Source organism: Monodelphis domestica, chromosome 1 (assembly GCF_027887165.1).
Source record: "Monodelphis domestica isolate mMonDom1 chromosome 1, mMonDom1.pri, whole genome shotgun sequence".
Taxonomy (NCBI): domain Eukaryota; kingdom Metazoa; phylum Chordata; class Mammalia; order Didelphimorphia; family Didelphidae; genus Monodelphis; species Monodelphis domestica.
Genome location: NC_077227.1, coordinates 231,992,144 through 232,008,286, shown reverse-complemented (window position 1 = coordinate 232,008,286; position 16,143 = coordinate 231,992,144). Strand labels below are relative to the sequence as shown.

The following is a 16,143-nucleotide window of genomic DNA, read 5'->3' as shown; positions in this document are numbered from 1 at the left end:
TCCCGAACTGTCTTAAGAGTCACAGCTTGTGACTGGACTACTTTCTCAATCCCTCATTTAGATTAGGGTCATCCTCATCCCTCTCACCTCAGTTTCCTATCCTGTTATCCCAATAAACCCCCTGACTTGAAAAGGAAAAGAAAAGAGTATCTTTATGGTTCACTTGGGGTGGGGGTGGGGGGAAGAAGCCAAAGGCTTCAAGAAGAATTGGGAAGTAAGGGAGGAGAGGGTTGGAGAGAGAGGGAGTGAAGGGGGTAGGAGGTTTAGAAAGATACTGATCCAGCAGCCATCAGTAGGGATTAGTAGGTAGACCCCAGAGTAAACATCAGAGCAGTTCCCTTGTGTAGCAGTTCCCCTGTGTACCAGTATCCCTGTATCAGCATCCTTCAACATTTCTTATTCCTACCTCCATTACAAATAAGCAGCCTCAGGTCACATTAGCAGCTCTCTCTAGTCATATGATAGAGAACAGCAGTCATTGCAGAAGAAACAGTTTCCCCTCAGTTTACCTCTCTATTTCAGTAAGTAATAGTTTCCCTTCAGTTTACTTATTCTATTTCTATTTCAGTATCTTCATTGTTACAATCAGGAGATAGCTAAATCCAATCTTCACAGGGAGGGGGGATCTCACCATGTTTTCAAACAGAAATAGAATGATCTATTTGCTCACTTCTGCTATCTACTTTACTTACAGTCAGCAGAAACCTCAGTCCAAAGCAGATGCCATACTCCACATTAAGACATGGTATACTCACTCCAGGCTTTGCAGAAGATAGCTTGGTTTCATATTCTGACGAAAGGAATTTTCAAAATAAATACTCAGGGCATTGTTTTTAATTTGTGACATTTTTCATGAACCCATTACAAACAAGATTAGAAAGAAATCAAAATGTTTGCCAGCTGAAACTGTTTAAAGGAAAAGAATTCTCCTGTTCAGATTGTGTTGTGTTTTGCACCCTTTTTTTGTCTTGAATTATCAGCTCTGTTCTCTGAAAGCAGGTCCATTGATGATTGAGGGAGCCAGAGTTATGATCCTTGATCATAAAATCAATAAACATTTATTAAGCACATGCTATGTACCTGGAATTGTGGGATTCTGTTTCTTCCCATCATGCTTAAATCTGCCTCTGCAGCTTCTCTGCCATATTGTTAGTTTTACCTCCCATGGCTCTCTTCCCTATGATAGCCCATCACCTCCCTAAGTTAGTAGTTCTCTAAGCATACTTTTGCTTATCTGCAAAATGAGGATAACAATGCTTGAATTAACTTTCTTAGAGTTGGTTTTGGGGATGAGACAAGAGCATGCTTTTACATTTACAATGCTTTGTAAATGTCTGCTATTATCATTGTTATTATTATTATTATTATTGCTACTGCTAGTAATGAGTACTATCATATTGTACTGGGTGATCCTAATCCTTTTGTATGATAAAAAAGTAGAGGAGATTAACTTCCTCTGGAGTTTCATTTTATTTTAACTACCATTTCTTTATAGACAATAAATCTCTTAAGTGCTTCAGGTCATGAATAGAAATCTCAAGACAATATTAATGTTGTTTTTTTATTTCATTTCATCCTCTTAGATAAAATAGATGGTAGGTGCTTTTTTTTCCCTCCTCATTTCTTTTTCCAAAAAGGATTAAATGAGGCTTGGTCATTTCATGGCCTTGCATCAATTGTTTACTTTTACTTGGAATTTTGATTAAACCATGGTTATTCTCTAGGGGTCTCATTGATTTATGCAGTTATATAGCATCACTGATCTACCAGTTCTGGACTAAAACTAATCTTTATGGAAAAAAATTTTTTTTGGTAAAATATCTAGAGTAATATACTATGCCTCTACATAAGAAGAGATAAGTATTTCCCAAAAATTTGTTTTTCAGTAACCCTCTTGAGTATCTAACAGCATTTTTTTAGACATCCCTCTCAACTTTTTCATCTACGTTTTTCTGTCTATTCTAATCATAATAATGGTACTTTCTACTTCTATGAGACTTTATGGTTTCAAAATACTTTCTCTTCTATATCATGTCATTCAAGGCTGATAACTTTATGGGGATGGGTATTTATAACTGTTATCTCTATTTAAAGATGAGAATACTGAGGCTTAAAGAGCATGAGAGCCCTGGTTTTAATTCTAAGCCTATTCTTTTGCTCTTTCTCTATTCTACTTAAAATGAGTGATTATGTTATACACTCTTTTTGTTCCTTGGTATATCAATAAATAATGGCTATTTGTTTTCAGACTATCCCTTTCAGATATCACCTCCTTCCCCTGCTCCATATTGTTTACTGAAGCCTGGCAGTAACATTTGTTCCTAAAGGCCCCCACAGGGCTTTTCCTAGTAGATAATCATGAAAAACACATGGTTTTAAACAGTATAAACTCAAGGAATCATTTAGTGATTTATCAATTAAGTAACACATAGGTTGATGTTTTTGTGAAAATTGGTTGTAACTTTCCATTTTAAGTGCTTTTGAATTTTCTATTTTACTTTTAATCCTGGGGCCCAAAGGGGTTCTGTCATTTAATTAGGTTGGAACCATGAAAGCTCTGGTGTAGGAGTCAGAGGGCTCAATTTGTAGTTGTGGTTCTGGAACTTAATATGCCCAGTGAGATAGCTAATGTCTTAGTTTTACTTGCCTCATTAGTAACATGGGAGTATTAATTCTTGCCCTGATGGGTTGTTGAATTAGGAAGCTCTTTTCTAAAGATTATTACTTTCATTTGACTAGGAGGCACCTCTATCCCACCAGCTACAACTTGACCATCTGTGGAAAAGGAGTAATTCACTGCTTCTAATTGGAAGTATTTTTCTCTTTTCTTGGAGTCCTCAAGAAGTTCCCTCAAGTTGTAGCTTTCTCTGGGGCTGTGAGGGTTGGGATCTTGTAGAGGCCTGAAGCCTTTCTGTCCTGAAGAAGTAATGCTCCCTTGAGGCTTCTTTTCTCAATCTATGTAGTTTTTTACTTTGGTTTCTGATGTAAACATCATTGACATTCCAGGGGAATTACTACTAACACCAGTGAAAAATCCAAATCTTCACTTTTTCAGAGCTCACAAATTTTTCATCTTTTAGAGCTCCTTTGGACAAGGGTGGAGAGGGTGACATGTAGAAACATTTTCCTTCCTCTCTTCCTCCCAAACAATTAGCAAGTAATAATGAACAGCCACTATTAGAACTCATATTTTGAACTGGATAGAACTGATTTTCTTCAACCATCCACAAGATATTTCTATTTTCATGCCATCTTCTTTGACTCAATTTGTACCTGTTTCACACCTGTCATTGACTCAGTAGGGATGTTTTGGCTTTGTTTCTGCCTTGTTTCTATCCTTGAATCTATAATTCAATAAAAGAGTCATTCTCAGCTATAAAGGTTTCATTAATGTATAGAGCAGAGCTTCTTCTTAGTTGCATTAATTGGGGTGGTTGTTTGTCCTTCATTTTCAAAAAGGACCAATGTAAAGATGTGATCTGATCAGAATAGAAATAGTCAGTGGTATTTAAAGACACAGGTCTTTTGAGAAGCTTAACTCTTTTGATCTTTTATTGGCCATAGGTACAAAAGCCTTAATTCTTTATTTCTTTTTTTTTCTTTCTTCTGGCCAGAGAAACATCTATCTTTCTTTGCCAGCAACAGAATATCATTGGCTCTTCTAATTCATTTCTATCCTCTTCAGGAAACTATATCTTGTATCTTATATGCTTAGTGTTACTGTTAAGGATTAAGTGGTCTACTTGAGTTGATAGAAATCCCTTGATAGATTTGTATGTTTGTACTAAGTGAGCTAGTAATTTCCCCAGAAAATCTAAAGACTTTCTTGTCTTCAGTAAACATCTTTTTTAAGCAAATTACTCTGTTTATTAGGGTTTAGCTCCCGCAATGTCTTAGTGGCCATTGCCAAGGAAGGGCATTGGTCCTTAGTAGAATTTGGGTTTAAACATTAAGATATTCTTAGTGGGCAGTCTTTTAAAATGCCATTCTGAAAGGCCCTGTTCTCCATTATTTGTAACAGGTCTTAATATGGCATATGCAGAAATAATTAGTACAAAATTCGGTATGCTGCATATTTAGGAGATGTGTAAACAAGTTTTCATATGTGTTTAAGGTGGGAGAATTTAATTGTGCTTAGGAGAAAAGAGAAGGGTTATATATGAACTAAATGTTAAAGGGTGAGAAGAATTTCAATAGGCAGTGTTGAGGGAGAAAAGGAGAGCATGCCAGGCAGAGGATTTACTTGATCAAAACTGAAGTTGCAGATGTGTTTATGTTGTGAAAGATATGTAGTGGAGGTTGATTGCAGAATGAATATATTAGCAGTCATGTTGGTCCTAATGACAATTTCATAGATTCTCAGATTTATAAGACTTCAGAAGTCCTTATCAATCATCCCTGAAAGTAATCTTCCAACTCTTATTCACAGACCTCCATTGACATAATATTTACCTAACTGATTTTTCCCCCTTGTTGAAAAGAGAAAGTATCTGCTTATTTGTGAACTAAAATCTACATTAAATACTTTGGGAAAAAATGTAACTAAATTTTTTTTGATATACTGAGATAATTTGAATGGTGAATAAATTCTAATATTTAATTCCAACATAGTTCATACCAAGAAGATGGAAATGGGTTATATATTTCTAATCTGCATTAATCAGGATGAATACCAGTCCTAGAGTCCTAGAGCAAAAAGAGTGCCTCATTGATCTCAAGGAGCCATGAGCTATACACAAAATTTATATGCTTATAGGTGAAGTCCAATCACATTCCTGACTTTTTGAATTCTTCAAATGTCAAGGAAAATTATATATCAGAAGTCGAATGGACCTTCATCTTAAGATTTGTAATTACCAAAGTGTCCACAATCTAGTTGATCAATTTTTGATGTTCAGTTTTCTATGGCCTTTGTGGAACAATGATCTCTTCCTTAAAATTAGATATGAGATACTTATTTGTACTTTGTTTGCTTCAATTAAGATCATCACATCACTTTTTAAGATAGCCCCCCCCCCTCACTTTTGTCAAACTTTTATTGTTGGCTAACATTTCCTTTGTAGCTAATTCATGAAGAATTTTCCTCCTCCTTATCCCCCACTTGGTAGTATGACACATAGATATCTTCTTTGGCCTTCTAACAGAGAAATGCCATGATTTAACTAGGCCACAGTGAGATCCTAGGTAAGACAATTCAAAATTAAATCAGTATGTGTGTTATTTTGGTAACTAAAGAAAATAAAATATTAGAGTTAATCTCAATTGCAGCCACAAGGGACTGGTTAATGTAATCAATCTTCAATTAATTTTGAAACTTGTTAGATAATGTATATTGTCAAATACTAAGCCAAGGTGCATACAGGACATATGTTTGCAAGAGCTTACAAGAAATGTGATATTTTAGTTTGAACTTAATGGAAAATGTGTTTTTGACTGATATTTTCCTTTTGTTATCTGACTGTTTTTAATGGAAAGATATTTATGGTTTTAATAAGGTTTTTTTCTACCATCTGTTTTGATCCTGCAATGAAATCATCTTGTCTTTGCCGACAGTCTGTTGTTATGGAAATTATTGGGATATGACAAATATAATGCTTAAATTTTACCACAAAACCAAGTAGGCAAAGATGAGCTCTGTAGAGAGAAAGCCTTGGTTCAGAAGATAGTGACTGGGAATAATTGGCAAGCCAAATGAGGGCAATTTTGACAACTGCATTGTGGGTGGGCAGAAGTGAAGCTCCTTGTCAGCTAATACTTAACGTGCTAGAGAGGGCTGTTAGGGTTGCCAGGCAACCAGCAGGAGGTACCTAGTTGTGGGAGAAGAGACCTGAATGAGCAGAAATTTGGGAGCTGTCGTACAGGACTGGACAAGAGATACCCTTTTGGCTATGGAGTTGCTTAAGGTGTTTTTTTTTTGTTTGTTTTTCCAAGTGAGCTTAGAAAATGTTTTCTCTTTCCCTTTTTCTTTTCTATTTTACTATTGTCTAATGTCTTTTCCTTTTAGCTCTTCTAAGTCACAACTAAAATGTTTTTCCCTCTTCCTGTTCTAAGTTTCTTGGTGCAAATCATATTGGTCTATAAACATCTTCACAATTACCATCTTGGAAGTTTATTGGCCCAGAACCAGAATAATAGTCCTACTTAGCAAGTCCCAGACACATTTTTTCACCATGTCTGCTAGTCAGCAACTCTCCTGGACACCAGAGACTGGTTTTAGAACATCACCAGAAAGTTAGCTCTAAACAAAAAGGTCCCTAGTGAAAGTCTGAAAGGAGCCCTGAACAGATTTTCAGAAGTTATGTTTTTGGTTTATATTTTGTTCTCTGGTCCTTTTTTCACCCTTCTAATGAGCCCCTACTGTCCACTCCTGCAACAAATTTTCAGTTAAATTGATTGCCAGATTTCAAGTGTGATACTTGGAATCTCTAGTTCAGAAAGCCACTTCTGATGGAGATCCTAGTGAATGTGGGTGTTTAGTCTGAGACTTGGGATAACTTTTTTTTTTGTTTGTTTGTTTTCTTCTACATCAAAGAAGTTTAGCCTTTGTCTGTCTTTTGGATCTCATAATTTGTGAGGCTTTGAATAAGCCATTTTCTAGACCATAGTTTCCTCATTTGTAAATTGAAGTGGTTGGAGCAGATGGTCTCCTAAGTTTCTTTTCTGTGATTCTGTGACTCTTAGACACTTAGGATCTAGAATTTCTGCGCTCAAGTTCAAGCTCTGATACATTCTAAGTGTTTGATCCTGAGTAAATTCCTTAACCATGTAACTCATTGAGCATCGTTTTCCTTATCTGTAAAATGGTGCTAATAATACATGTAGAACTTCTCTTTCATAGGATTGTTAATAAGGAAAAGTATTTTATAAACCTGAAAGCACTTAGAATTAGGAATAGTTATTACTTTACTATCTGGATGGATTCATGAGCACATCAGTGTGGGCACACCCTTTGCTGGAACTGATCATACCTCAGCCTTTCCCCCTCATCCTGTTTCATCCTAACTCCTCCATAGAGAATTCATCCAATAAACCTTCCTCTGGGTTTATTATTGTTACTACTGTACGAGCAATAATAATTAGCATTTACATTGAGCTTTATAAATATATCATTTGATCTTTATAACTATCGTATGAAATGGATACTGTTATCTCTGTCTTACTGCTGAGGAAACTGAGGCAAACAACTGGACTTACACCATAGGTCATTGAGCTAGTGAATTTTCCAGATAGGATTTGAACTCAAGACTTCTTGACTCTAGACCCAGTATTCTCTCCACTGTGCCACCTCTTGTAAAGCATATGCACAAATTACTGATGCAAGTTAGAATAGTAGTATTAGCAAGTCACTGCAAGGCTTCATGAAGGAGGGATGGGTCACTTTTTCTGGACCTTGTGGAAAGGAAAAATATCTCACTAAGCAAAGATAAGTGATAATCTATTTCCTTGTAGAGAGAGATATAGACCCAGTGTCTAGAGAGGGCAGGATGAGATCATAGGTCAATTAAGGGTCCAGTTTGGATGGAGTGTGGTGTTTATAGATACGAGTGGTATTATATAAAGCTGGAAAGGTAAGTTGGGGCCAGATTTTAGATTGTCTTGGATGCCAGGGTGAGGTATTTGAACTTAATTAAATAGGCAGCAGCTAACTGAAGCTTTTTGAGCAGAGGAGCAATGTGATCAGACTTGTATATTAGGAAGGTGGTGTGACACCTCCTGACAGTGGTGTGAAGGATGGATGAGAGGGAGGAAGAAGAGTCAGGCAAGAAATTGACCTATCTTCTTGTCATTCATTCTACCTATTGGAGTTTCTGGCAGATAGGAAGGAAAATTACTTTGAAGATGGAAAGATTGCTGTTTTTCAGGACTTCGTTTTTGTTGATCAAAGAATCATAGAGAGTACAGACACTCTTAATTAAGACTTGAGAGATCCCGATGAGGGATTAGGGGGCACACTGGAATTGTTAAAGCATGGGAAAAAAGAATTCTAGAAATATGAAGTATAGTAGCATAGAGAGGGAAGGAAAGTACAAAAAAAATTCTGACTCACAAAAGAGATCTAGTTTTCCTTTCTGCCTGCCTTCCTGCCTTTTCTTCTGCCCTCCTTCATTTTTTCCTTCCCTCCTCCCTTCCTCCCTCTGTTCCTTCCTTTCTCCCTTTCTCTCTCTCCCTACTCCTCCCTACACTGCCCTGGCTGGAACTTCACAGGCTGCTCACGATCTGACACAGAATCTTTTTTCCATCCTGAGCTGATTTTGTTTCTCCTCAGTCAACTTAGTGGCTCTTTCTTTTGGGGGGCTCCCTATCCCTATGTTAATGCCATACTGTGGCCCCTTGGGTGAGAGAAGCCACAAGGTAGGAAGATAGAAAAAGGATAGAAGTTTTGGATACCGCGAGAGGCGTGGCAGAGCCAAGTTACAGATATGAGATGGCAGAAATGAGTCAGAAAACCAGGCCTTATTGATTATAATGGAGCCACAGCAGAACCCCGATCAGTAGACTTCTCAGAAGGCTAATTCCATCCAAAGATCCAAATTTAATACCACACAGGTCGGAGATATGATAGAGAAAAGAAAGTGCCTGGCCGAAAGCCAGGTCCCAGGTGAGAGAGATAGAGGAGGAAAGGAATTAAAGATGGAACTTGGCCAATGGCCAAGAGAGATTAGTGAGAGCTGAGATCCAAGAGAGGGCGGAGATTGCTGTGGCTCTGCTTTTAATGTCTTTGATATGCAAATATACACAATACATAGGGATGATAATCATTGGTTAATGACAAGGTATAGGTGTGGTTTATCTTAGCCAGGTAAACACAAAGAAACCTGTTTTCCCGCCTCACCTGGGGGAAGCTGGGGTCAAGGGTCAGAGGCTTTCCTAGCCATGCGCAAGACTGAGCATGCTCTCTTCTAAGCCACTCTGTACATTCTGTTTCCCTTGTCCCTAGATAGGGGTGGACTGCTACACATACTGCTGTAGACACCTGACAACTCTCATAGTTCATATATCCATCAACCTCAGCCTTCTCATTAGCAGAGATTATAGGTTTGTGCCACTCTTCCCAGAGAGAATCTTTTTCTCTGTGTCTCTTTCTCTGCCCTCCTACCTCACCACCTCCATTTGAGAACATAAGAGAAATAAAATCTCTGTTAAATATATGTATAATCAAGCAAATTATTGGCCATTGAAAACAAATTTCATAGACCTCTGCATTTTATGTCAGCTGAGTAAGTCCTTTGGACAATGGCATTTATTTACACTGTTAGAAGAGATCCAAAGACAAAGCCTTATGTCATTGTATCAGAACACCGCCCTCCACTCCAGTTCACTCTGACCCATTAAGTTGTACATACTAATTGATATATTCATACCTCCTCAGAGAGGAACAATAAAAAGGAGCCTGCACTATATTAGATGGCTCCTTTGAAAAGCATTTGTATAATTCTATAGACCAAAATCAGACAGGATGAGAAAGCATGAGAAGTTGCCCCTTGCATCAGGGAATTAAGGAGACACATTAATGAAATCACAGATTTACCAATGTAATATTTTCTCTTATTAGATTATAAATTTCTTGGGGGTAGAAATGCTATGTTAGACATATTTGTATCTCCCACAGTACTCAGCTGATAGCAGGTACTCAGTAAATATTTGCTGAATAAATGTCAGGCTTTAAAAAAAGCATAGAATGTCAATATCAGTCTCAATGGAAAAGGATACATGCAGTCACTTCTCACAAAGCCCCATAAATGTCTACTTCCCATAGCTTCTGCCCCACCTAAGGCCATTCTTGCACAGGCTCTAGGACAAAGCTGATGCCTTAAAGAAGAAAATTAGAAGGGCCTGTTCGTACTTGACTTTCATAGTTTAGCCTTGTCTCCCATCCTGCTCTTGGTTTTGTATTTTGGTTCCAAACCCTTGACATGTTTCTCAGAATCAAATAGCTCATTCCTTTATTTGCCTTACCATTCTGCCTTCCACTTCCATATAAAACATGGTTATCCATCCTTATCTCCTATCTTACTCCCATGTCCTTATAAAAGGACAGAAGCCTGCTTCATCCTGTTGTCTTGCAGATTAGAATATTGTCCCATCTGATGTCTTTCTTTCTCATATTAATCATTTTTGCCTTCCTCGACCTGATCCTTTTGCCTGCTGCCAGGTTTCCCTGGTTCTCTTTTGCCCACTTGGAATATTTCCGATATAATTGTCTGCCTGTTGCCCACTTTGGGGGCCTTTCCTGATTAACTGCTTGACTTTTCTGAAATTGCAAGACTTGGAGATCTTACACCAATATACTGTCTTTGCCTACTGGGAAGCTTTGTTCATACCATCTTAAACAGCAGATATACCTAGATCTTGTCTGTCAACACACTGCCTTAATGTTAGGTCCTGGGCAAGATGTCATCCCTAGCCTACTGGAAACCAAAGCATTCTGGCAACACCACCATGTTTAGGAGCTTACATCTTCAGTGGCAACTAAGTGTTACCACCATGGTTAGCGCTCAGTCTGGAATTAGAAGACCCACTTTCAGATTTGACCTCACACAATTATTAGTTCTCTGATCCTGAGGAAACCTCTGACTGCCAGTTTCCTCACCTATAAAATGATTATAGTAGTATCTACCTCACATTGTTGTATTTATATAGTGTTTATTTTACACCATTTCTGGCATATTCTTTTTTGTTGCTTATTTCTTTCAGAAATACCCAACTTTTCCTGACCCTATTTGAGTTTTTCTTCACAAAGATACTGGAGTGGTTTTAACATTTCTTTCTCCAATTCATTTTACAAATGGGGAAACTGAGGCAATCAGTATAGAGTGATTTGCCCAGAGTCACAGAGCTAATAAGTGTCAGAGGTTGCATTTGAAATCAAGCAATCCTGACTCCAGGCTCAATGCTCTATCCACTGTGCCACCTGGTTGCTCCATGCTCGTAATATATTTGGCACATAATAAAGTCTTCCCTCTCTCCTTCCTTCCCTCCTTTCTTTTCCTCAGTCTTTTCCTTCCTCCCTTCCTCCCTCCTTTCCAACTTTCCTTCCTCCCTTCCTCCTTTTCTCCCTCCTTGATGTTGGTATTGTATCTAGAGTACTGTATTCATGCTGTTGAAAGCATATGCCAGGCAAGGAACAATTATAATCCAGGATCCACATTCAAGAGTGTTTTGAACAAATTGTGTTCTGATGCACCATCATGTCATGCAGGTCACTCTGGATTCTCAGAAGTTATACTAACAGAACACAAATACTGCCAAGTTAAACCATGCTGGGGAGGCTTCACTTGGGTCCCAGCTTCACTGTGCATCTGCTTATCTTTTGGGGGGGAAGCAGCAGGAGGAAATGGGGCAGCTGTTTTTCAAAAACCAGCCAAACTAAGTGTAGTCATGTCAGTTAGTGCATAGGCCCCTGTGTGATTAATTTTTGGCCATGATAACCCAAGAAACAAAAATAAGATATGACACCAATTTCTGCCATGATGGTGGCAGAGATGTGAAAAGAGAGGACAGAGAGTTCTAAGAATCACATGTTTTAGACCATCTATAAATTGAGTGTTGGCTATGAGGACTCTAAATGTGAGATATTCCTCCAGTGATCAGCAAGTAGTCAGAATTCTGGGGGAGTGGAATCCTATTAATTTTGTGACCCTTGCCTTTAACATGATAAAAAAAGGAAGTTGTGGCGCCATCTTTAGAAAGGTAAATAAAAGGATGAATTGAGTTGGTTTTGTTTGTGCAATAAGAATTTTAATTTTGTCCCATCAATCATCTTGAATTTCTTGAAGCAAAAAAAAAAAGCAGTATTCAAGCAATTGCTGTTTATTTACTAACATCTGCTATAGAAGATGAAGAGGCTAGATAATTCTATAAAGTACTTGATATGACCCTTGTATTAAATAATAATAAGGGAGTATATTTGATTGGTGATAGATAATGGAAGATCAGACAATTATCTTATTTCTTCTGTCTTTTCCTCCTTCCTCTATACCTCCCTTCCTCCCTTTTCCTCCCTTTTCAGCCTCTTCAGCTTCCCTCCCCCTTTCTTCTTCTTCTTTTAAAACCACTTAGGGTGAGTTAATGATGTTTCAAATGAAATATTCTTTATCTTCTTTTATCTTAAATAAGGGTTTATTTGAGGAAGACAGGGAAAGATAGAGAATGGAGGTAAGAGGGTTGGGGATTTCCCCAACACTACAGTGAGCCTTAGATTTCAAGGATATTGGGATAGAGTTCAAATTGAGAGAAATGTCTTTCATCAACAGAGCAAGTCAGAGAGATATCTGGACTACTGTCCTTCTTTCTTCTGCCTTCAAAGTCACCAGGCCACCACTCTTTTCTGCCTCCAAGGTTAAAAACAAAAAACTCCTTCCTCCTTCCCTGGTACAAGGCAACAGGGATAATCAGAGTTCAGCCAGCCGTTGGCTTTGCCTCCAACTGTTTTCCTGGTAACATTCCAAAATGGAACCTCTCATTTGACTGGCAGGTCACCACTCAGCCACTGCATGTGCCTCTTGCATGCTTCCTATTTCCTCTCTTCCATGTTCTGGTGACTTCAGTGCAGAGGTAGACATGGATGAGGATACCAAAAGCTTTTGAAAACTATGAATTTATAACAAAGAATGGAAGTGACCAAAGACTCAAGACTATGTAGAAACCTTCTGATTATCCATTGTCAATACTTAAAAAAAAAAAACCCTTCTGTCTAAGAATTGATACTAAATATAATTTCTGAGTCAGAAGAATGGTAAGGGCTAGGCAATTGGTATTAAGTGACTTGCCTAGGGTCAACATATCTAGGAAGTGTCTCTAGATAGATTTGAACCCAGAATATTCCATTTCCTAGCCTGACTGCTTGTCTACTGAGCCACCTAGCTGTCTCCATTATCAATACTTTTTTCAAGAAAAGCATCAGAAGTCGGTGAACATTGCAAGTATAGAATAACATCACACATAGAGTTAAATAATATTTTAATGTGCATCAAATGATTTGTCACTGTTTTGAAAGTAACTTTTGAATTGACTTGGTAAAGAAAAATCAATTACAAAGACAAATTAAAATGAAAAAAGATATGTCACACAATTCCAGCCTGACTTATTTAAACAAATTATTAATGATGAAATAGAAATATGAAGAAAGAACATGGACACAAAATACAATAATAGCCTATGGAAATTTCCTTCCTGTAAATCCATTACCATAATAAAGAGAAAAAGTAACTGAAAAAAGGTTTTGGTCATAAAACACTTCACTTATTTGCCAAGCATAAAGATAGGGTAGATGATGGAAAACACTGGTTTAAAATATCAACTCATTTATTATATTATGAAGAAGGATGACAGGAGATTATGTGAAGTATCACCTCATATAATGACTTAAATTAAAAAAAAATTTTGACATCCAAATCAGAAAACCATTCTGAGAACACTTTTAGATGAAGCTGGAAGGATAAACATGGAAAAGATCAGCTCAGATTTTTATATCAAACTCTTACCCTTCAAAAAAAAAATGGAAATCATCTAATTAGATTAACATCACAGTTCCAAATGTGCCTATATAAAAGATTTAGAAATTGTATTTAAGGGAAGAAAGAATTAGAAGGTGGTAAAGAAAGCCATCTTTGTTGAAGGAAAATAACTCAGAAAACAAAAGGATGTTCAGGTAAGATGGTCACTGGACAATCCTGGTGTCCTGGATAGAATGAGATGCCCTAGAGGAGCATCCCCTGACTAATAAAATTTGACAAGAATTGTCAGTCTCTCTTTTGCCTCTTAAAATTGTATTCCAATATCTTTTCTTGTTAAGTAGAAGCTGCTAGGTCTTGTGTGATGTTTCCTAACTGTAGTTGTTTGATAAGCAAATTGCATCCTTTTGGATGCATACTGTATTTTTTCCTTTGACTCTGAAGTCTAAATGTTGGCTATGTCATTTCTGATGCTTTCCCTTTTGAATTTCTTTTCAGGAGGTAGGAATTGGGTTTTTCCATCTTGGCTTTATCCTCTAGTTCAATAGATCTCAGGAGTTTTCATTTATGATTTCTTGAAATACGTCTAGACTTATAATGGTGCTTAAATTATTTTTTCTTACCCTGTTTTCCAGGAAAAAACCTGTCTTTTTAAGACAAATGTTTTCCATGCTCTGGCATATGGTTACGAGTTTTAGAACACTAGTTTTCAAAGAATCAAAGTTGTGGGCGATCTAAAGGACAATGGAGAGATGCTTAGTGGACCTGAGTAACCTACAGCTTATATCTAGTTATGATCTGTTCTCAGAAAGTGACATAACGAATATTATTGTTAAGGAAATTGACAATCAGAAGAAAGGGGTAGGTCAATTGTGTCAAAAAACCGACAGTGCTGTGGGGGTACCTGTGACATTAAAAAAGAAATAAGACCTAGGTACCTTTACTACTCTAGAGAGATCTTCTGTATACAGTCCATGAAAGAAATGGATAGACATAATCCAGGATAAAAAGGGAGGGATGGGCTTCAATTTGCACCAATAAAGAAAATATATACAGTATTGAGATCAGAGTCTTTAAAAAAGTTTTTTTGATGTAACATTTAGTTTTCTCTCCTCTACCTATTCTTTAGTCCACCCCAAGGAAATTAAAGACAGCAAAATGAATCCATTAATACATATCTAGAATAATCTTAAATTGAATAACTAAAATTATATAGTCTTATAAGAGAGATGCCTTTAACAGTTTTAAAAAAGTCTTCAGAGTCAAACTCTAATATCTCAGAGAAGAAATTAGTGACCAAAAGGCAGAGGAAAATCCCCAGCTCTGTCTCCCAATGGTCTCAGGAAAAGAGTCTACCCAAAGCAGTTTGTGTGTTCCTGTTTTTAACTGCCTTCTCCAGGTCACATTCTCCCCTGGAATTTTTCCTTGATGGACAGATCTCCAAACTTCCTTTCATTGCATCTTTTCTCCAGGTTTTCTGTAGTCTTATTCCCTTACAATATATTACTCTCTGACAGCACACATGAAGCAATAACATCACATAGTGAAAAAATCGGGAAATTTTTATACTTTGCCATTCCTTTCAGTGTGTGATTATGGGCAAATCCCTTAACTCTTTGACCCTCTGTAAAATAAAGGGTTCAATCTTACCTTCTCTTATTCTTAGGATTCTTTGTTCCCATCCTATTTTGAGGTTTTTTCTTTTCCTTTGTTATTGTTTAACCTGAACTATCAGTATATCAGCTGATCAGTATTTTCAAAACTATCTTATCATAATCATTTTCCCCCTGCTGACATTTTTTTGTTAATATACTCTATGAAATAAAAAACCCAGGACCAAAGAAACTACTGTTATGTTTCATCCCTTTCATCCTTAATCTCATATGGCACCTGCAGAGTTAGCTTAAATTTATCTACACTATTGATTTTCCAGTGATTTTCTTGAATCTATACCTAAATTTTAGTTATTTATAAAATAAGTTTATAAGATATGATCCATTTATTCTTTTTTGAAAAGGAGAATGGAATTTGGCTCAGAGGAAGTTCATAAGGGCAGACTCATGGTGAGATTATCTACCAAACTCTCTTAAGATGAGAATATAATATAGACTTTACCCAAGTTAATTTCCACTCTAAAATGTTTGGAATTCTAGTGTTCTTCACTTAATTTCAGTTCAGTCCAATTCAAAAAGCATTTATCATGTGCCTCAGTAATGAAATACAGCATTTGTAGCCTGCCATTTAAAAAGAATAATAAAACAAAGACTGTGGATGGTAATTGTTAAATGGGTAGTACAGATAGTAAATATTAAACATTTTCGGAGTTGGGAAGGGACTCTTGATAGAAGTAATGTATGAGTTAATTAGTAACATTATGATTTAGTTCTGTTATGTTGAGTTTTAAGATTATGGGACATCCAAGAAGAAATGGCCAGCAGAAAAATGGAGGCATAAGGCTGATTTTTAGGAGACCAGTTCGAATGAGAGAGAAAAGTCCAAATGGTAATCATTTATGAAATATTTTCTGTGTGTTCAGCATTATGCTAGTTGTTGGTGATATAAAGAAAGATAAGGAAACTCCATGCCCTCAAGGAGTTCCTATTCTAACTAGAGAGAAAACATGTCAGCATCAATTTTCAAACAAGCTATATACTAGGAAATTTGGAGGTTATCTCAGAGGGAAGGCACA

The 16,143-nt window shown here is 37.0% G+C and overlaps 1 protein-coding gene across 11 annotated transcripts in view; it reads left to right on the top strand.

Moving 5' to 3' along the window:
• Positions 1–16,143, top strand: part of TDP1 (tyrosyl-DNA phosphodiesterase 1) — a 200,728-nt gene that overhangs the window by 97,359 nt on the left and 87,226 nt on the right. The window lies entirely within an intron of this gene.